Raw genomic sequence first — 22,830 nt, forward strand, 5'->3', positions numbered from 1 at the left:
TCAGGTAGCCGAGTTGCAGTAGTAAAAGTTGATGTCTTAGTTTACCTCAATGCCTATCTTGCGTAGCTCTGGATTTAAGGTGCACAGTCTAGTGAACTGTCCTTTCCACCTCTGCTACAAACTTCAGAAGGAAAGAGATATCTGACTGTGATTCTGCTTAGTGCCTTGTGCGGAGAACCTGGCTGCAATAACCTGTTTGCCATGCCACTTCCCAATCCTGCAGTACAGATGCCAAGTTGGAGACCCAGGAATGAAAAAAGAGCCGGCTAATCTGAGCCTATTTAAACATAATCACCCTTTACACAGAAAAGATGCAGCAAGTTCCCATACTGTACGTTCTCCTGGCTTTAGGGCTCGGCTAATGGATTCTGACACAAACTGCAACTCTCTTCTGTTTATTTAGCATGGGTGAAGCAGCCTCATGAGAATAATTATTACAAGCTATAACATCACCGATATTGGTTGATCCTTGTCATTTCATCACACAGCTCTCACCGCATGGTGTTTTGTTGGCGATGTCTCGTCTCGCAGTGAGCCATCCCCTGAGGTACAATTTCCTGCTGGATGGGAGAAGTCTGCACTGGGACAATATTTCATTCTCCATTATTCTGTTCAAAAGAGGAACATTTTAGTTTGTTTTAGCTCTCTTACTCCAAGTACTGCACACAGCGAAAGAGCTGAAATACCAAGCAGTGATTTGTCCCCAGTGAAGTAGTACATGGCGAAGAAAAGAGTGGGATCCTCTAACTCTGTGATCCCAGATACCAACTGACTTAAAGTACTTGCTGTTAAAGGCTGTCTGGGGGTTAATTTGTTCTGGGTTATTTCTAGGACATTTTCCTCAGGGAGAGAAAATAACTGTGCCCATGTCATATTGTGACAAGATAAAAGGAAAAAGAAACCCCAAAAGAATAAAAATGCCGGGTAGTTTGGGCTTCTGGGCATTTTTACCCTCTTTATAGCTTGAATCCTATTTGCCTATTTAAGGTGTTACAGCTTCATCTTGCTTTTTCCTCAGCCTTTTTACGTGACAAAAGAGCCCTGCGATTCTGGCTGCGAAGAGCAGCTGCTGGGAAGTCAACCCTCTAGTGGCCAGGTCCTGTATGGAGCTCCCAGCCAGCTACGCAGGAGCAAATCTCTGCAGGGTTTGTTTCTTTTTTTGTTTGTCTGGCAGTAAGTAATGAAACAAAGAAAAGTCACATTCGTGTTTAAACGCAGTGCTACCTAAATGAAGATAATGGGGGAAATACAGTATTGTTTAGTTTCCCCGTCATGAAAGTATTGTAAACATTAGAGCTGGATTGATGCACTTCTTGATGACTTGAAGTGGTTTTCATAAATGAAGTCCAAATATGTAATAGCTGCTCTCAATTTTCTATGAGAAGATTTATTCAAAAATAAATTTAGCTAAGGGGAAAAAAAAAAAAAAGAAAAAAAGAAAGAGACAGATTTGAAAGCTGAGTTATTGCCAAGAACTCAAACATTGAAGCAGCCAGTCCCTTTTGAGACAGCTGCAACATTTCATGGTGTAAAGTCAGCGAATTTCCACACAGGCCCTGCTGCCAGAGACCACAAAATGGTTTCAAACAACGGCTCACTTCATGATATTTTTGTTGTTAAAAAAAAAAAATAAAAAAAGAAGTGTCCTTGTGCTGCTGAGTGGGCAGTGTGCGCTACGCTAGCAGATTAATGAAAATGTTTCACTGGCACAAGATTTTGATTGCCCCAGCGCAAAATTGCTTGCAGATTGGAAAACAGCATGTTTCATTTCAAACTCATTCTCTTCCCATACATTAGCACTTGTCAATGTAGCCATTAAGCACAGTCAGTGCAGAAATTTAATTACAAAACCATTTATTTTATTGAAAGAAAAATAAACCCAAGCTACCTCAAATGCATTAGGTGGGTTCAAAACATGTTCGGCTGATAACACCCAAGGGTAGAGAGGCTGCTGTAAGAATAATGTTCCTTTCATGTGTGGTGGGGACTCAATATTAGAAACAGCTGCCTATAAGTCATTCTTTATTTAAGTTCTATTATGAATTAAAGAACAACTGATTTAATGAAGGAACTTTTTATATCTGAAGTTACTCAGCTGTGGTATTCATTCGATCTTCCTTTAAGAAACAGATTATATTTTAAATGCTAAGTAGGTGAACAGAATGATACTTTTTATTGAATACTTTCCCCCCCCCCCCTCATGTCAGCCTTTTGTTCTCCTAATGCTTGAAGAATGTAAGGTCTGTGGTATTAAAGGAAGTAACAAAAATGTGCTAAACACATCAAAAAGTAGAAAATCTGTATCTTATTTATGCCACAGAGTTCTACGCTCTGCATGTCTTATAGGCATTTGGAAAGGCCCAGAATAAGGATCTCTAACAAAATGATAGATGTGGGTCAAACAGCACTCTGATGTCATGGTACATATTGCCTCTGTCTCACTACTAATGAGCTGCCAATAACAGGTCTGTTTTACTGTTCTGCTTGAAGAAGAAAAAAAGGAGTTATAACCTCAGTGGTTTGGACTGATTTGTCAATTCAAAACCCTTTTTTTTGTCTTGTCTGCGATATATACCCAAAATTTCTTGCAGACATACACTCATGTAGTCCACCCAACTGAAGAGCCCGGAGATGTGCATGTTCAGCAGCACCCTGGAATGGATGGTAGTCAGAGAGACCACTGCTGCTACAGGGAAAACCATACTGCAGAGAGAAAGCTTACTGGCGGACACAACATTTGCTACAAGGAGGGTTGCTCTGTCTAATGCAGTGCTTCCTCCTCACTGCTGTCCTGTGCCACAATGTGTGTGTGTTTGTGTGTGAGTGTGTGCAGGGGTAGGAAGAGGTGGTGGGGTCCTCCCTACGTCCCAGACAGCCAGTGCCTTACATGTGAGTTTGATCATCCCCTGCCTTAAGCTAGTATGGAAACAGAAGCTATTAATGAATATGAAGGTATTTCATGCAGCCACAATACTTCACGTAACGCCTTCCTGTGCTAGCCAAGATTATTATGTCATGTTCAGTAGCATTGCCTTTTGCTAACAGAATTAACAATTAAGTGCACACCTTTGTTATAGATCATTTCCCTAACAAGACCTGTTTTCACTTTTCCCAAGTTTATCATAAAGAGGAATACTACCTTAGTTTCTTCTGATGATTTTTAGTCTTTATTTAGCTTTACCTGTGCATCCCTTCTCTCTGCCAACAGAACTGCCAGCCAGTGGGACACATTCCTCAGCAATGTAAGGGGCACATGAACCTCTTCACCTGCCCTCCACACTGGCACCATGGATCATCCAGGAGAAGATGGCACGGCAAGAACACCATCAGCCCTGCCTGGACAGGGGCCAGTCGCCCTCTACCAGGGAGATCTACAACCCACCCTGCCCCATGGCATGGCAGAGGGAAGGCACTGGAGTCACTGATGCTCCAAGCGGAGGTAACGTCTCACCTCTACATCTGAGTCTATCTTGCACTTAGGAATCCTCTGTAATGAAGCAGACACTGCACCCATTCACACACACAACTGGGCACAAAGTACAGAGCAGATAAGAGTGCAGCACACTCCAAGAGGGACATTTCACATCTGAATTAGGCTATTATTTATCCGTGGATTTTACATTTGTTAATCAGATAAGTTTTCTCTCTCCGGTTCTCTAAGAGAACTGGCACACAAAATAGTCTCAAAACCTAGGAAATAGACTTGCATTTCTCTTATGATAAATATCAGGGTGAAAGAAAAAGACCCCATAAAAATGTAGGAACCATCCAGCCCCTGAATTTAGTTTCCAAGTGGAACTCTAGTTACAAGGGAGCCAATAGGGGAAACAAATTCTGTTAAAAGATATATGAGGGATGAGGCTCGAGGGATAGTTAGTGCCAGGTTACCCCAGGGATCTTCCTTGGAGGTGAGGAAACATGCTGTGTGTTGGAGCCCTTCTAGAGCATACCGCCTCACTCATAAAACCACCTACCAGCACAATCCTCCTCCTTCCCTCAGGTCTTCCTTGCTCCAAGGGGAAGCTGGTGGTCTCAGCTCCCTCATTTGGTAGCTCCCCAATACATCCCACAGTTGTCTTGAGTTTTGGGGTTTACTTTGATACCAAAAGCTCCCAAGAGCTCTTTAAATACTACCTTGAAAGGCTGCTGAAAAGGAGACTGAAGCACAGGATGCTGCAAAAGAAACCTGCAAAATACAGACAAAGAAACAAAACAAATGCCTCTCCTGAGGAGACCCATCACCTGCAGAGGTTTCATCTTGGCACACTATTTGAGGTTTTCAAACAAAATGGCCTGCTGGAAATGTGAGATAAAAGACAGCTATAGAATAGCTGGACTGTGTTTCATTAACACAAAATAATTTCTCTGGAATGGGCAATTTAGTCCATTCACCAACTTCATAGTACATCTCCCTTTAAATTTTTTCTGAACCATTCCAAATAAACCCCTGTCTACATGTTTTCTCTTAATGCAATAAAGAATAAGACAAAACCCCAAGATAATCATAACAATTGTTAGAGTAGAAAAAGAGAGGAATTACCATGGTAGGAAAAATAGGTTCTTTGCCAGTATTCAGGTAAAAAGCTACCAGGAAGAGGAAGCGTTGGGATGCTGATCCATTGCAGACACCATGTGCAGTTGGGGTTCACACAAACCCCAGGTGTAGTTAAGACCAGTTGCTTAGCTTACATATGAAACGTGAGCCCTGCCACAGCAGATCATGTTAGGGCACAGGCCTCAGCCGGAAGAGATGGATGCCCCACCAACAGGGGATGTGGAAGACCCACCAAATGGTGGTGAAGTAACTGCCTGTGTGTGGTTAAAATGATCACTCAGACCTCTCTTAGGATCAAGGCTGGGGATGTCAGCTCCATAATGTTCACCTTACTAGAGTCTGACAACAGAAGTTCCGTACCTGTGCCCCACAAATCGTTAACGTTGGAGAAGAATCCCCAGATAAAACAAGGAAGAGCTGCCTACTGTGTGGGCATAAACTTCAACATACCGCCTTTCTGCAGTGTGTGCAATGCTGCATCTGTAAAACACTTCATCCAGCTGAAAAAAAAAGCCCAAACAGTTCAAGACAGTGTGAGTGTAAACATATTCCCATAACACATGAAGTAGGGACAAGTGGACAAGTGAGTTTCACAGCTCACTGGGTGTCATTCCCAAAAGCATCTGTCACCGCCACTGGCAATGGATTTTGAAAGCAACTGTATTTTGCATCTCAGAGTTTAACAGGATCTCACAACTGCCAACCAGCTACCTAAGCCTAAAGACCTAGGAAATGTGCACCTTCCCTCTCCAAACCTTGTCCTTAGATATATTATCATTGACAGGAGTGACAGTGTTGCTAGGTTGGTGTGAGACAGCAAATTCGCACAGAGATCTGCCTCGTCAGATCAGCACTCTCTGCCTGAACCTTTCCACAATTCCCTTAAGAGCAATTTTTTTTATTATTTTTATGTATTTTTGGTTTTTTTTAATACTAAACACATTGCACTCGAGGTTTGCAAACCTTTACCCATTTTGGTAATTCCAAATTAGCAAGTACAGGGTTAGAAAATATACTGTGTCTTGCAAGAAAAACGGTAACCACTTGCCACCTCCACGCTGAGATGTAGGTACAGGAGAGGTGTTTATAGCAGCTAAAAGTCCAGAGTTGGAGGGGGGTTGTGATGGTGGGGCTAAAGAAAGTAATCTCTTCGTGCCACTGGGAATTTGGCTGCAATAGAATCAGTATTTACTCCTACTTGCATATTACTATTAGATGTGAGAAACTATTGCACTGGGGGCCATATTAATGCATAGCAAGCCAGAATCCATATCCTGAAGAATGCAAAGATTAAAAGAAAAAGGATGGGGAAAGAATGAACACCCAGAGAGGTCAAATTAACTGGCCTGAGTTCAGTGGCAGAGTCAGAAACAAACCCCACATTTCTCTTCCCCAGCATTCATTCATCTGAAATAGGCTGCTCTCCTGTATGGGCCCATTTGGGAGCTGTAACTGAACTGTGGAGAGGAGCTGTCCCTTAGCCAGAGATAAGGAAAAAAATTAGAATTTAACCATGGACAAAAATTACTGGTTTTGAGTTGTTTTAGTCTATTATCAAAAATTAAACAAATGGCAACTTTTATATTAATTCAAAAAGCATCTGAGTTTATCCTTGCCTACCTACCTGCAAAATCATAAAGATCAGTCACTGGGTTTTGTAAGAAACTACTAACCTAAAGTTGCACATTTTTATCCCAAAGACCCATTCTGCCCTATCAGCAGCATTATATCAGCTCAAACAAGAGAACTTGGGCAAATGCGCGCTAGAGGCTTCTGCTGGTGAAAGCATATTATCAAGGGGCGTAAAATGGTGTGATATCCTACCATCTTGGCCTTTCCTGAGGCTTTCTCAGAGGGAAACAGCAGTAAAAGGCGGTCCTGCACTTATAGTCTCCCTCAGAAACGTAGGGAGAATTGTTATTCCAATCACCTGCCCTGGCTGACAGCCCATAAAGCTGCTGGACAAGTCCAGGACAGATGCAATAACTTCTCAGCATAGGTTTGTTTGACACAGATGGGACAATCCAGGCAGGACACCCCATGGTTCTGACAACCCAGGAAAATCTTACAGTGTCTAAATACATGAACCTGTTTCTGCAGTGCTCAACTCTGGGATGTTTTGTCTCCAAACGCGCAGAGACCCACTTTGATGCCCCTGTGAAGGAGGAGAAAGAGGGAATTGAAGAGTCTGAGGAAGTGGCATGGTATGTTGGGTTGATTCTTACTCAGCAGCCCACATTTCCTTGCTGCAAACACCGCTGGTAGGTGACAGAGTTAATGGTTGGGCTGTGGCAGCCAAAGGGCTGTGAAACTGCACAGATACTTGCACACATCTCTGTCTGAAAGATGTATTTTTGTTGCTGATGTTTCTTCTTTTACTGACCTCACCTGGAGTATTGTGTGCAGTTCTGGTGTCCTCAACATAAAAAGGAATGGAACTGTTGGAACAAGTCCAGAGGAGGCCACAAGGATGATCAGGGACTGGAGCACCTCCTGTATGAAGATAGGCTGAGAAAGTTGGGGCTGTTCTGCCTGGAGAAGTGAAGGCTGCGTGGAGACCTCATAGCAGCCTTCCAGTATCTGAAGGGGGCCTATAGGGATGCTGGGGAGGGACTCTTCATTAGGGACTGTAGTGATAGGACAAGGGGTAATGGGTTAAAACTTAAACAGGGGAAGTTTAGATTGGATATAAGGAGGAAATTCTTTCCTGTTAGGGTGGTGAGGCACTGGAAGGGGTTGCCCAGGGAGGTTTGTGAATGCTCCATCCCTGGCAGTGTTCAAGGCCAGGTTGGACGAAGCCTTGGGTGCCATGGTTTAGTGTGAGGTGTCCCTGCCCATGGCAGGGGGGTTGGAACCAGATGATCTTAAGGTCCTTTCCAACCCTAACTATTCTATGATTCTATGATTCTATGATCTTGATTTTGGGGCCAGCTGAGAATACAAAGTACTATTAGAGCATATCTTCCCAAACACTGTTGTACTAACATCAGTTTCTACCCTATGAACATGAAAAATATAAAACCTGAATCATCTTCCCAACGTATGAGTCAGAAGCACACTCTTTCTAAGTATAGAAGGGAGAATATAGATTGCACTGTTCATCACTCTTCTTTCCAGGCTGCAAGGCATTATTGTCCATTTAAAGTACCTAAAAAATTAAAACGTGTATTGGAAATCTCAAAGAATTTTTCTTCCTAGCAGCTGTATAGCAAGTTAACACTTCAGTTTTTACAAGAGGTTGTCTGCACTTATTAGTGGTCTTTGGCTAAGTTGAGACTGAAAGACTAGGTTAAAAAAGAGCAACCTCTGCTGAAATCAAAACGATGTTTGTAGTAATTGCCTAATGATGTTTTTTTCTACTCCTGTGCTAAGAACTATAGCTTGGATTATACAAATGCTTTACAGGGGGGTAGTAAATGGTCATTCTCTCTACGGAGTTACAAGATCAATCTTGGTAATTTGTTAGTTACAGTGTATGTAATGTGATATTATTGCTCATGTTACACAAGAGGATTACATGGCTTACTAAATAAAGCAGTGGTCTTTACGTTAGGGACCATACTTCCTTCCAGACTGATGCCTAGAAAAGTGAAATTAGATTGGTGATCTCAGCCTTAAGACCATCTCTGGTGAATATAGACTGAGATCCCCAAATGACCAAACACAGCAGAGTCAATCACTCATCTCTATGTGCTCACCCCTAACACCTGGATCCCAGATTCTTACACGCTTTTTATTCATCAGCTATTGAAACACACGCACTGATGTGCAATTTTTCAGTGCAAGATTTACCAAGTCCTAGGTTTGTGCCTATGCTCCTGTTAGTTTATTAGGGGTCTGTGAAGTACTATTCAGGTTATGTAAGGGTACATTGAGCTACTCTTTTTAATAGGCTTCACATTTTGCTGTTTCAAAATCCATCCATATTTCACCGTTGAATTTCAGGGTGAGGATATATTACTATTACTGTGTTGGATGGTTGATATAAATTGGAGGGAATAGAAAGAAAAAAGAGCTATTAAAATGTGCAGTTTTGTTTGAGTCCAAGTTTGCTCTTTACAACGTTTTTCCTCTTGGAAGTCCTTGCTTTGATATTCCACTGCTCAGGCTAAAATCCTTTTTTCTTAATTTACTTTTATTTTACTTCTCACAGATTAAATCCTTTTCCTCTGTCCATGAAGGGTGCATCTTTTTATTATTTGCAGACCGTTCTCTGTCCATAGATATCTTACCTCTCCTTTCCAAGGCTAATTTTAACACTTCTGAGCTCTGGCTAGCATTTCAATACATTTCAAGTGAAGTGGGTCCTACAATTGAACACAATACCCCAGATGTAGCTGATTAAAAGAGAACCACCTAGGATCAAACCATTAATGTTTATCTTCCTTTGATTATTTTCCCCATTCTGAAGTGTTTGAATTAATTTTGTATTGACTAAAACAGCTGCACTGACAGCTTTAAGCCTGCCAGTCTCTCTTTATCCGCAGAAAGGTAAAGCTCAGCTTTGCTGTGCCAGTCTAGATCAGCCCTGACTACGCAAGACCATATCTGTAGCTGACTGAAAGAGTTGTATTTGAGTAAAGTCAGCCTAGTCATAGACCTCTCAACACATCTACCAATCCTTTGCATTGCAAACTCAGTGGGGAAATGAATACTGCTCAGAATTTTCAGAAATACTTAGGGACTCAAAGACATAGGGCACATCTAGAACAAGGGCTGACCTGAACGTCAACCCAAAATCACATATCCAGGACCCTTTTCTACAGCGAGCCTCTTAGAGTAACTCCCAGCATTAAGCATGCATAAGCCCAAGAAGCCTGGCATCTGTACTCCCGTATCCTCTCTTTTCCCTTTAGTATAGTACATTGAAACACTGGAAGTGTTTTGTGGTACCAGTCCCGCAAAATCCCTTTTCCTGGTTTCAGGAAGAAATCACATCCTGAGACTTTTCTGTGAGCCAGACTTGGAAGGGCAGACGAGCTGTCTATCTGCTAGTGCCAAAACCTCCCCCGTTTAGCTGCCTAAGACTGCTTGAGGATGCCCATTGGTGAAAGCTCTAAGAATAAAGGGGCCCTAAAGCCAAACAGTGGAAATTTGGGATGAGATTTGTTAACATTCATTTGAAAAACATCTCCAGTCCATTCTTTGCAGCCTTTTTAAGTTCATACACACTTCTGAGGAAGTCAGCTCTGTGACACAACTGATATAATGAATGAATGAATGAATGATAAATACTAAAGAGCCCTCAGTACATCTTCAGGCTCTACTGAGAGAGGCAACAAGACTACCATTTACCTGACTAATTGTGCTTTTCAGATGAGACAGCTGAACTATCAGGAAGGGAGATGTGACTGCCTAATCTTCTTAAGACGACAAGAATGGCTGTAACAAATCACTGACTTCTGGTTACTGTTGACTAAGACTACTTGAACAAATAACTTATAGATCCAAGTATCTGCATCCCATTGGCAAGTTCCAAAAGCCACTTGGTCACTTCACCACGAATGCTGCAGCTGTCATGCAACGCAGCTCTAATGAGTAGTTTCAGCAGCCTTGGTTTGGCTTTGCACTTTGCTAAGACACAGGCATGTTAATAGGCAAGGGATGGGTAATTTGGGGGATGTTTTCTGCATTTTTGTTGCTGCTAAAATAGAATGAAAACTTGCTGTAGTTTAGATCAGGGGAAGGAATACCAGCCCCTCAGGCAGAGAAGGCATGTGGCTGGGTCACTGCTCGGAGCTGTGCTGGTTCATGGTGGCTGCTATCACCAAAGCATCTCCCTGCATAGGGCAGCACACGAGGGGCACAGGCCTGAATCTGAAAGAAAGCTGAGGAGCAGTTGGACATCTGAGACTAAAAGAGGCAGAGGAGGTGAACCCCTCTTAGACACCATTGAGGCTATTGGTGATCCCCAAATAAAACAAATGTCAGGGAAAGACAGGGTAGGATAGAAACCCAGCTCCAAAAGAGGTCAACTAAGGTCAAACAGGATCAGTTTCCCACTGCTTATTATAGATAGAGATCCCAGATGTGTAATTCAGCTGGCAAGCAGAGGAGGAGCGAGGCCATCCTCCTACAATAATTTACTTAAAAGGATTATTGCTTTATGCAGAAGAGATATGGGAGTGAGAGTGACAGAGATCGGGAATTCTGCTCTTTGAGATGCTCATAAGGGAACAACGAGCTTGTGTGACTACTGGACTCAGAACTTATAAATGCATTTGTCAGTGCAGTTGCCTCCATTCCCAGATTTTTAACTCTAGTTCAGTCTTTCCCCTCTGTTCACAGGTACAAATGCCTCTGGCTTTCTGGAAGTGACTAGAGCAGAACTGACTTGCTAGTTTTTACCCTAAGAAACTGTTGGTAGCCTACAGGTAGAAATCAAAAGCTTGTCAGTTGGGATTTGGGTAAAGTAAGACTCGTAGGCGGTACAAGTGCTCAGATCTGCAAATTAGCCTGGTTTTTGTACTTCTCTTGCTTTACCAAAAAATCTAGAGTGAAACTTGCCATTCTGGGTTATTTCCCCATCAATCACACAGACAAATGGAGCTTTGGGCTCACACCTTCGGGTTTTGTTTCCAAAATGTCTGCAGAGAACGAAGAGGCAGCTCCTGATCATTTGGAAATCATTAATTACAGTGTTCAGAAAGTCAGTTCAAATTAACTGACAAAGGAAAAAATATGCAAGTTTTTTTTTCCTATGAAAAGTTGGTGATTAAGATTTTCGGAGGGGAAACATATGTTAGAGCCCAGCCAGTATTATTTACATATTATTATGTCATTATCTCAATTATGACTTGTTCAGGGACGTTTACTTACTGTGAAATTATCTACAACTGTGGGTTTTGATAATTGCTTAGTGAAAAATTCTGTGTTATAAAGCCAGATTCAGTTTTCTGACAAACTATATCTCATAATCAAACTCAATTTATAGTATGTAAATTGATAGAATTTCTCTGTTGTTTCCACACAGGATATAAAGAAACCGATATCTCCAAGAGGGCAGAACTGCTTCTAACAGTGACAAGACATTTCCAAAAGGTATTTCTTTTCCAGCACCATAGAAAAGCAGGTTGCCAAGATGAGGCAGGCGGCATGCATGGGAAGATCTTTCCCTCCAACACATTTTCTCCCAAGGGCATCACACGGCAATGTCCAACACACTGTAAAAATACACTTCCTTAGTACATGTGGAGCTTCACCTGACAAGTTCTGGTACAATAGTTTCCCCTTTTGCAGATGGGCTTTATGGAAAAGCTCTTGGCCAAACAGCACATTGAATATCACCTGACTGGAGAGCCTACCCATAGAGGCAACTCTCATGCCTATCGAGTAGCAGAGGACTTCAATTCCAAACCAAGTATTTTCCCTTTCAAGCAAGGTATTTTAATGTCTTTATGAACATAAATAAATACTATAGAACGCAAACACTTTGTGAAAGAAATCTCACATGGTCAGAATTAGAGCTGTGTGAATGATTGGATTTTTGGTAGGCAAATGAAAATTTTAGTAGGGATAAAAATAATCACTAATTTTCAGTTTTGCTGAAGTTTATCTACTTATTTGTTTGTTGCACTTATTTTTGGAAGATAAAACTACAAAACAGCAAAATTTCCTGTTCATTGTAAACTTTGGTTATTGGCACACTCTATCCGTGACACAGCTTCCACAGCCTGTGCTGCTTTCCATAATGGCAGCATAGCTCAGAAGAGACGACCACAAAACAAGGGTAATTTAAAATACTACTGTTGAAAACGTCTTTCAGTTGAACTCTGAAATTCCTGAGACGTGACCTCTATGGCTAATTTCAAGCCTACTGATTGGGAAGGAACTTCTTAAATCATGGCATTCATAAGAAATAAAAATCTACATGGAATGAGTCCAAGCAAATGTTTTTTATATACAGGCTCAAATCTAGATTTTGAAATCATGCAAGACTGTTGAGTGCAATCAGTTATTACTTCCTCAGAAACTCCATTTTCAAGCAAAAGCCTATTTTATAGACCTTCCAACATTCAGTGACCTTTCACTCAAATTATGCATTCAGGTTATATGAACACAAGCACGGAATTTAGAGTTTCATTTAACTATATGGAATAACACAGGTACAACGAACAAATGCAAACCCCAAAGCTAAAGGTCAGACCCTGCTAAACGTATCACTGCTCATACTTCCAGGAGCCCCCTTTGGAAGGTATGGGACCTCTGAAGTTTTTGCTATCTGGTCCTCACAACGGGGCGCAGGGGGATTTGTTTGTGTTTTAGAAGTTAATCAGCCTTTTGTGGCAGTAACTCTAAAGTGAAGTGTTACCTGGTGTGCCAGGAATGTCCTGTTTTCTTTTGAGGGGAGCCTGCCAAGGTACTGCGTTACCATCATAGGCCTTTCATAACCGCTCACTATTATCAGCTTCTCGGTTTCATCTCCTGGATCAGCAGCAGTTTCTTAAAAGTGTTTATTTTCTTTGCTAACCTAGCAAAGGGCTGTCACAGCACATTGGATTATAGCAGCAAACCGGCCAACTGGAGCAGCAGGACTGCTCACCTGTCCCCAGCCTCCCATATCCTCATGGAGGTGTAGCTGGAGGTGCACTGTAGGCTGTCTCACCTACAGAAGGGGAAGGAAGATAGGCTACAACTTGCCATGGCATGTACAGGTTTTATCTCTCCTCTTTGGCAATCCACTGCTGCCAGGGATGGTGCCCATCCTTCAGGGATTGATAAAATACTGCCCAAGGGCAAACAATTTGCTGTTGCACTGCACCAGGCTGCAGCAGACAGGAGGTAGCTTAGCAACATTTTTCCCAAAGAAGGATGACTTCATTGCCTTGTAACAAAAACTGAAATATTCTTCCTCCACTTCATGCTACAAAAAGGACTGAAGCAGACCAAACAAACCCTGCAAACTCTGTGTAAGGCTGGGAAAACCTTTCCAGTCACAGCCGCAGAAGAGGACAGCTGACAAACCATTTGCAAGTGCCAGTGGAGACAGTTGTAGCTGGTTTGTCAGAGCTGGATGTGAAGTCTGGGTTGCATCTACTGAGACTTGCCTGGGCAATCTCTGCAGTGGACTGGGCGGCCTGGGGCATCCCCTGCAGCTGAGACTGTTTGCGCTGGGATTCTCTGCCCCAAGAGCCTTGCTGGTGTGCTGCCTCCTCTGCTTCAGTATCTGTGCTGTGTGCTGCTGCCACAAGGGCTTCTCCCACCATGTCCATGTTGCCCATGCCTGGGACACAGGCTGAATTAACTGAAAGCATAGCTCCATTCCCACTGGGCATCTCCCCTACCAGAACCAGGCAAAACAAATGGTGATTTTGCACTTGTAGCTGATTGTTCCACTAGATAAATTTCTGAGTGAAATGCCCCTTAGGTAGGGGCATTGCAAATCATTGCATGGATCAGTCTAAAACTGAGAAAAACCTTGGGGTTGAGTGGCCTCTCCACCTCCCCTCCACCTAAGCAGGGACTTCAGTGCTACACCTGAAGGGCATCCCCCAAGGTCCCCATCCTTATCCCTCCCAACACACACAGAACAAACCACCCTGACACTGCCTGTGGCACAGAAGACCTCAGCAGGCAAAGAGAAACTTTTTACATGTCCAAGAGCTCCTGCATGCAGCACTTTAAAGCAGGTCAGAAACGCTTTGTCTCACCGTTTCAGACTGATGCTGTCACCACTGCGTGCTCTCCGTGTAGAATCAATTAGTAATAGGCAAAGTCTCTAGTGGCTCTGCAGAGGCGGATTTTCTTCCTCTTCTGAAACACCGTCAAGGTTTTCTCATCAAAGGATTACTCCTATGACAAGAAAGCAATGTAATTTAATATAAGCTGAGAGGGAAATGGAAAACTCCCCCACCTGAGGCTAAAGCTGGGACTGCTGTATCTGGAAACACAGTCATATAATCTCCTAAATGATTTCTCACCTCTGCCTCAAAAAAAAAACCCAACTCCAAAACAGCTCTTTCAAAACACCCTTCCATAGCGTACATGTGTAAGGGAGAAAATTAGCTTAGGTCAGTCCCATACTCTCTAGCACAGTTAATTCCCTATTTCAGATACAGTTTTGTTATTTGTCCTGTATAGAAAGATGAAAAGCATTACAGATAGAAGTTTTTCAGACCTTGCTTAGACTCCTTTTAGACCCTGTTTCCAGTTACAAATTAGAAGCCAATAGATCTGTGCAGTTTACAGCAGTGAATTTCTGACCCACTGAGTTCTAGAACAGGAAGCAGCTTTATAAGATAAATGGCCACAAATTCCCTATTACTTGGCATATTTTTTTAAGACGATGCATTCTTCTGACAGCACAACACACTTATTACGGGCGCCCACATTTCTGTCACAAATATTTTAGTGAAGTAGCCTTTTTAAAATATGATATCATTTGTGGATGGCCATGGACTTGTTGGTGAGTGTCTATTCCTTACATTAGGCTGCCTGATGGCTGTATCCCTTTTTCTTCCCTCCCTCTAGCTCTGTTGCGGTCACATATTTTATTTACCAAACTAGCTTGCGAGAGCTGGAGGAAAGGTACTGTCTGTGCTTTGCTCATACAGAACGGATTCCAGAGACGTTTTAGTACTATTCAGAAAGAGATCTTGGCAGGCCTTCCCCGCCACGGTAATTCACATAGGCTTAAGGCTTCCACTCGGACAGAAAGAGAAAAGCAAATATCAGTGAAGGAACAATTTTCCTAACTGTTTACACTTTCCGAGTGAACTTATGCATGAAACTTGTGGCTCTCGATATTCTAACCTCCTTTCATAGAATAAAACATTTCCTAGACATGGTGGTTGTTTCCACTTGGGTGCTGCTTTCTCACACTGCCCATGGTTTCACAGTCAAAGTGCTTTTGCTTTCTTTGCTAACCCTGCACAGAAGGCAAAGGGGCTCAAGCCTTCAGCAATCTGGATTCACATGAGTGTTGGGGTGACAGAACAGCTAGAAGAGAAAGCAAATAGAAAATAATTGGCATTAAAAATCATCATCACCATCATAGCCCTGCCAGGAGAATTAAGGAGAGACAAGGCAGAGCTAGCAACAGGAGAGCAGGTAACAGGGTGTTTTGTCTACATCAGGAGGATGCAGAAGAGCACTCCTATCCCACATGGCACCACCATAGACTTGGACCTTGACCTCCCTAGACTCAATTTCAGCTAGAAAAGTGCTGAATCAAGTTTTAAATACCTTGCTGTTCTTAGGTACTTTGTGTAAGCCATTTTTTTTGTGAGGAGAAAAGATTGCCAATAATTTGGTTTTCAGAGAGAGACTTCAAATTCACCAAAGACTGAGGGTGTTCAGGTCTGGATTTCAGATTCATCCAAAACTTGTATGAACCCTGAATTGAGCCTAACTGAGCCTTTAAAGAGTTGTGTTAATTTTTTCCTCTATTAGAAGTGGCTCCAGGTGAGAGCACCAAAATGTCACCAAGGAAATTCTTGCGGCATTATTTCCACCTTAGCTATAAGAAAAAAATACCAAAAAAAACCTAATCATAAAGGCTGAGAAAAAAAAAAAAAACTTTTTTCTTTTTAATTATTTTTTTTCTTTCCCTCTTTCTCTTTTCCACAACAAAATAACACTGGCGAGTGGAGAGTGCTTTCCCAGTGTGTTCCCAGAGGAACAATAGAGTTGCCTACGGTAAGGGCAAACTTTCTTGGACAGGAGACACAATTTCCTTTGCAGCCTCTGCAGAACTACAAAAAAGCTCTGCTGGATGCAGGAACCACCAGCCTTATTGGCTTTCCACTCCAGGAGTAAGATGTATTCCTACAATCAGAAGTTTATGTAAAAAATAATAAAAGAGCACAAAAATCACGTAATGCAGCAGATATAAAACAGCCCTGGGGAGATGGATAGAAACTTGAAAACAGCAGACCTGATTTAGTGTCTCTGCAAGTTGTTCAAGCGATCAGTCCTAAAAAAACCTTTGGCTGAAGAGGACATTAAGGCCTGGCCTTAGGGATGACCCTACCTCAGGAACAGCACAGAAAGGAGGAGATAGAGGTGAGAAAAAAAGAAACAAAAGGGGTTACAAGACTGGCTCCATTTGAGGGCATTATGTTATTCCCATCAGACTGTTTCCTCTTTGGTTTTCATACTTGAGAGGTTGGATAAGCCTTGGACAAGCCTCTGACCTTTTAAATGCTTAGCTGAAGCTGGAATGCCAAACCTTTTGAAGCTGGTCCATCACAAACACTAACATACAAACAGCTTCCGCATAAATATAAAAGGCACAAGGCACAATTTATAACAATGTCAGTGTGCCAAAGAATACTACGGAACCTGCCTAAAGATGGTTTTTCACATGTACCACACACTGAAAAGTAGCTAGACTAGCTCAAGGCTGCATTTAGAAGCGTTTTACTACATCTATCATTGCTTTATTGCTTCAGAAGCAGTGTGCAAAATTCAGCTGTTTCACTTCGCATCAGATTGCATTGGCACTTCCTTCAAACTTCAGTTCCTGAGTTAGTAGCCTAACAAATCAGCAGGATTCTCCTGAGGTCCAGCTATTAATATTTATGATTTGTATTCAGAAGCTCAGCTATGCTGTCTTTGTGGCAGACACATTACATTAAATAATTTGCTTCAGATAATGTATATTGTTGCATTCTGGTTGAGCTAAGAGAGCTGCAGGAATTCGAGATTACTTACTAGATTCACATGTAATATTCATAAGGCTTCTCCTTTCATGATATCAGTGTACTTGTAAATTCCAACTCAGATATTCTTCAAACTACTCAAAACTCATGTGCCATGGAAGCACCAGTGACTACAAGTTTATAGGCACACGAATACGAGGTTATAGGCACACTTTCACTTAAAAGCAGTAAAATAACTATTGTTATTCAGCAGGAAGATGCAAACCACACCTTCTACATGCTTTTATTATAGCAGTCTCACTAGAAAAAGCCAACATAATGCAGTTTACCCTTGCTTTCTCGTGCATATGTCTTCAAGTTCCAGCACTTCGCATGGACTTTGTGCCATCAAGGATTAGCCACACTGTTGATGCTCATTCATCAGTCCAGTTACTCTACATTTCTCGACATTCTGCAACAGCTATCAGCCAGCCACTTGGATGAGTAGTCCCAGAAATTACAGTGATTTGGGCAGCAAATATAATGCAGTTACTGGGAGGAAGTTTAGGGGGATGTACTGGCAAGATTAGGGGAAGAGCACTTCCTATGATTTTCTGACCACCACATTAAAGGTTATTATACAATATTGTTAAAACTGACTTGTAGTCTATTTGCAATTGTTTTGTACATATAGCTATGAACACTGAGCTCGAAAACCTGGGCACTCACAGGGACAGTGTGTCTTTTCCCTAGAAAAGTACGGTTGACTGAACAAGATCCATGAAATGCAGAGATATGCTTTGCAGAACAACTCTAACTATCCCATCTGTGCTCTGCAGTACTCAAAAAATACTCTTATGTTCTGAAATCTTTTGACAGTATATCTGAGCAACCGTCATTTGTAGCAAACGATAACATAGACAATACCAACCTGTAAAAGCTTCAGTCATGTAACATTCAATGCATTCAGGTTACCTTCTGTTTGCTTGAAGGCAAGGAACTATAGCTGATTTCACCTTGAAACACGTTACTAGTGATTTTAGCTAGTTAAATATAAGATGATATCTAAGCATGTCTTTTTCTTAATCTTCAAAAACAGGGCTTACATGCTGGGTTAACGCATGACACAGCGCAAGTTTGGCATCTATATCTCTTACCTTATAACAAACAAATGTGGCTTCTCATGGGAAACCAATAAAGCCTGAATGACTCGCATTTCTTTCAAGGGAATTTTGATATATTCATTTGTCTGACCTGCTATCCAGAATGCTACCTGTACTTTTCTCCAACTTGGCCCCTGCCTCAAGAGGGAAAAGGGTAACTTGGGTGTTGCTTATTATCTACTCCTCCCCAGACAGGGTTTTTTACCTTTGGGCTCTTTCACAAAGTCATCCTGGATGCCAAAAACCAGAGGAAAGTCGCAAGTACACTGCGGTAGCAAGAGTACATCATAAGTGGAGAGGGACCCGAAGGAATATCATTGTTAGGGCAACCATTAAGCAAGGCTCCTCTCAAGCACGTATGTATTGAAAATGCATATGAGGCTCCAGACTTCAGTAAATGGTTGAACAAGTTTACTGACATGACTCATTCTATTGCTATGTCTAAAACAAATCAATTTCAGCTATTCAGCTTTGATGAACGTTAAGGTCACAGCAACCATAAAAACCAAAAAGGCACCTGAAAACATTAACAACATGGGAAAAATATGGAGTTTAGCTGAAAATAAACAGAAGAAATTTCAAAACAAAGAACAAGTTTATTTCTTCTTTCCCAGAAAGATTACCTTCTCTCATAAAAGGAGCTTGTTATTAAAGTTCCTTTGCTTCCTCAGGAATGATATTGTGGCTCTGTAACACTGTTAGACTGGTCAAAGCTTATGTGGGCCACAGAAACCGAGGCAATGACAGTGTTTATGAGAGCTGGAAGCAGGAAGAGGGTGAGAAAGATGAGGAGAGACAATATTAGTCATCTACAAAAGGAAGAGCTAGGCAAGAGGGCAAAATTGCTGAAGGGTAGATAGAGCTAGTAGTGCAGAAACACAGCCAATTTCTTTTTAGTAAAAGGGAAAAGAAAATTGTACATGCTCAAAGAAAAGTCCTTGAAAGTACCTGACAGCCAGCTCTGACTGAAGGGGAAAGAAGGATTAATTTGAGCAATTTAGGTCTAGCAAAATCTTATTCGTTAACCCCTTTTGTTTGGTAATTCAGATCAAAGTGCTTTTGCTGATAAGGAATTTAGGGCCAAGTCACACAGGATCCTGTAGGACTAGGATTTCATCTAGGGCTCTGCTGCTGAGTGATTTAGTTGACTGAAGCCATGGTAGTTGAAACTGCTTGAGTATATCTATGCCTACACTTTATATTTTCTCCTATTCTTAGTTTTAAGTCATTGCTGGAGTTCCACACAGGAGGTCACAATTTGGACATCAAATACGGTATTTTCCATCCACCGGCTAGAACCTAACAAACATTGCCTTAAATAAATTTGTGCCCATGCCAAATTCAAAATTAACTTCCCAAGCCAAGCTAGGGATGATGGGATGGGGCCAAGAGGCCCACAACTCTGCTGTTGAACTAATGTAGCGGCCTCAAGCTGCCAGTCCAACAAGGGAGACTTTTTTATTTAACATATACATTACACAACGTGTGCAATATTTTCCACATTCAATGAGAAGACTTTATTTATAAGCTGCCTGTGTTGAAATGGTCTCTTATTACAAGGAAGCAGCAAGCCAGGTTGAGCCTGGAAATGAATTCTCATTTTCTCCTTCGCTGCAACATTCAGTGACATGTTGCTTATTACCTCCAAAAATATTTTGCAGATGGTTTTGGCCATTTACCGAACATACAGGCCCTAAAATAATGGCATATACCCTCAGATCTCTTCATCTTGTTCAGCCTTCATTACTTACTGGAAGAGTCAGTGAGATACTGAGTTTAGGGAATTGTATCCCCCTCCAAGAAGAGTACCTATGGTGAAGACGTGCAGTTTTGTTTTCAGCCAGGGAAGTCTCTTTTGTCAACATCAGCAGTTTCAAAGGGTTTGGAATTTTGCAGACAAGTTTCATATACAATTATCAATCTTGTCTATTAATGCAAAATTGAGTTAGGTGTTTCAGAGTTTGAAAGAATGGGCCAAATCTTCACATCCACAGTGACTGCAATATGAATTGATACTTAGAATCATAGAATCGTAGAATAGTTAGGGTTGGAAAGGACCTTACATGAAAGGAAAAAAAGTCCACAGTTTTGTCTTCTTTCATGGGCTCAGGATGCTTTCTCTGAAAATTCCTACTTCCAGATTCACTCGCAATGTCAGTCAAATTTCTTATCACATCGGATGCTCTTCAATACTCGAAAGAAGTCTTTGCATGTATGAAGTTGTTGTTATGGTGTGTAATAATAAGTTATTATGCAGGCTTTGGGGATATCCTGCAAGTATATTCATAATGAAAACGACCATTTCATTTCTATGCCCTTAATCTCATTCTAAGTGCTTTAGCTACACCTCAGACATCCAAAAGATGGTCTTGGGTCACAAACCCCAGAGAAATTTTCTGAATTGTAAATCCTGGTCCCACAGAGGCACCAGCTTTAGCTTTGAGTTAAATGTGTATGTCTGACTGAGAAACATATTTCCCAATCTCATTATTTTTCTCAGCATTTCCTATTGTTTGGCTTAAATTACTTCCTGCTTGGAGAGTACTTGCAGTACTGGTGGCTGTGAAACCCATTTTGGATATCTGCCTTTATTCATGCACTCTATAAGGACTTCATGGTGTGATTACATAAACCAGTGATTGTTCAGTGGAGATAACAGTGGTATCTCTAAACAAGATAGTTGTGCTGAAAGGAACTGACTGCTTCAGGCTGATAGCCCTCACTCAAGCTCTGGTGCAGCCCTTTCCACTCCAGGGGAGACCAGATTCCACCCTGCTAGTTGCAACAGATGTTTATTTAACAGAGGATGTGCATTAACCTAGGCAGCCAGTACATAATTATTCAAATGCCCTATAAATTAGCACTTTGGTTAACTGTGCGCTCTCTCTCTCTCTTTCATATCAGGGAAGAGGGACTAATTAGGATAGAGGATTAATTAGTAATTAAAGACACTTTGAAATAGGCCTACAGAGGAAAGACAGTGTCTACACAAAAAAATACATCACATTTTAGGCACTTAGAGTTAGAAAGGTGTCAGGGGAGTTTTAAAACGAAAGGCTGTGGAAAGAGCACAAAGATTGGAATGACTCATCCTCTCCTGGGGAAGTCATAAAAACTCTCTATCTTTAGAAAAAACCCCACAAGTTGGGTCAGAAATCAATAGGATTCTGGTAGGAAACAATGACATTTCAATAGTAAAGTTTCATTTACATAAATGAATAAATAATAAAGTCCCATTTACATATTGCACTCCAAAATAGACAGGAAGACCACAGGTAATTACTTCTTTCCATACAAATGCCGGAAATCTAACAGTGTGCAAAGACTGACCTAGAATGTCTGGATTTAAACACTGACAGCAATATTTTTAGGGTCTCTTGGTATATCGTGAAAAACAGTATGACAGCAATATCAACCTGTCAGTGGTGACATGCTGAGTGAGACCAGAGTCACTGGAGGGACAGAAAACACGACGAGGTGAGGCGATCTGATGGTCTCAGATATATGGACTATTGCCATTTCCTGCAGAAACTACGTTCTTGACACAACTGGTCAAAGAACTTCCAAAGAAACAAACTGTTGAGTGATTAATTCCTGAACCCAGCCAAGGTGCTGCTTGAAAAGTTACTTTTGAAAACTCTGAACACAATGTACTCACAATCCACCTCCTTGGAGGACTTGAAAAGGCAAAACCAAAACCCTCACCCGGGAACAATGAGTTGGTAGGTTAGACAAAAAAGAAGCAAAAAAGAATCAACGAAAGTTACAAGTGATACAGAGTTGTTTACAGACAACATTGTAAAAAACATATGGCTGGTTGGAGATTTTGAAGGAAGTGAGATAAAAAATGGTAGAGCCAGAGGTAAAGAGGAATATTAGAAATAAGGAAGCATGCTTCGAAGTGTGGAGAACATGTACAATGGAGAAAACCAGAAAAGAGTTAAATCAAAGCGTGTCAAAAGTAAAACCAGAGTGAGAAAAGACAAAAGTAACTTTGAGAAAGAACATTCTAACAGCATAAAAGCTAAGAATAAAAATCTTTTTCAGAACCATCACATTAGAAAGCCTGCCAGAGAGCCTCTGGGGCTAAGAGATCATCACAGCCTAATAGGAGCACTTGCAGAAGCTACAGTTACAGCAAAAGAGCTACTTCTCTCCGATTTATTACTGAGAAATTATAGAGGATCCTTTCTTTTCAGGGGAATGAGGTGGAAGAACTGTCTCAGCTGAAAAGCCAGGAGAAAAGGTCTTGGAATGAATCACTGAAATGGAAACAAATTGGCCAGAGAATGTGACATTTACTCAGGAGTCCTAAAGAAATTCACATATGAAATCCTCAAACTACTAGCTTATTCTCAACCAACTTACTGCCTGAATCTCTATCAGTACCATAGTGAGGGAAGACGGCAAACATGACACTGCTTTTCAGAGCAGGCAGATGGGTAGCTTGGGAAAACACAGATCAGCAAGTCTGACTTCTTTATTGGCAACTTGGTGGGAAATACTTCTGGGTGCTGGCAACCAGTTGCAT

The 22,830-nt window shown here is 41.5% G+C and overlaps 1 long non-coding RNA gene across 1 annotated transcript; it reads right to left on the bottom strand.

Annotated features, from left to right (window-relative positions):
• Positions 1-408: 408 nt before the first annotated feature.
• Positions 409-15,257, bottom strand: LOC130592540 (uncharacterized). The gene is made up of 4 exons (XR_008970565.1): positions 15,054-15,257; positions 14,206-14,347; positions 2,576-2,703; positions 409-608 (listed from the first exon to the last, which is right to left on the bottom strand). It is a non-coding gene; the product is annotated as an uncharacterized LOC130592540 (long non-coding RNA).
• Between the last annotated feature and the right edge of the window lie 7,573 nt (positions 15,258-22,830).

Source organism: Pezoporus wallicus, unplaced genomic scaffold (genome assembly GCF_028554395.1).
Source record: "Pezoporus wallicus isolate ANWC-B61680 ecotype Strahan unplaced genomic scaffold, APGP_CSIRO_Pwel_v1 contig_8791, whole genome shotgun sequence".
Classification (NCBI taxonomy): domain Eukaryota; kingdom Metazoa; phylum Chordata; class Aves; order Psittaciformes; family Psittacidae; genus Pezoporus; species Pezoporus wallicus.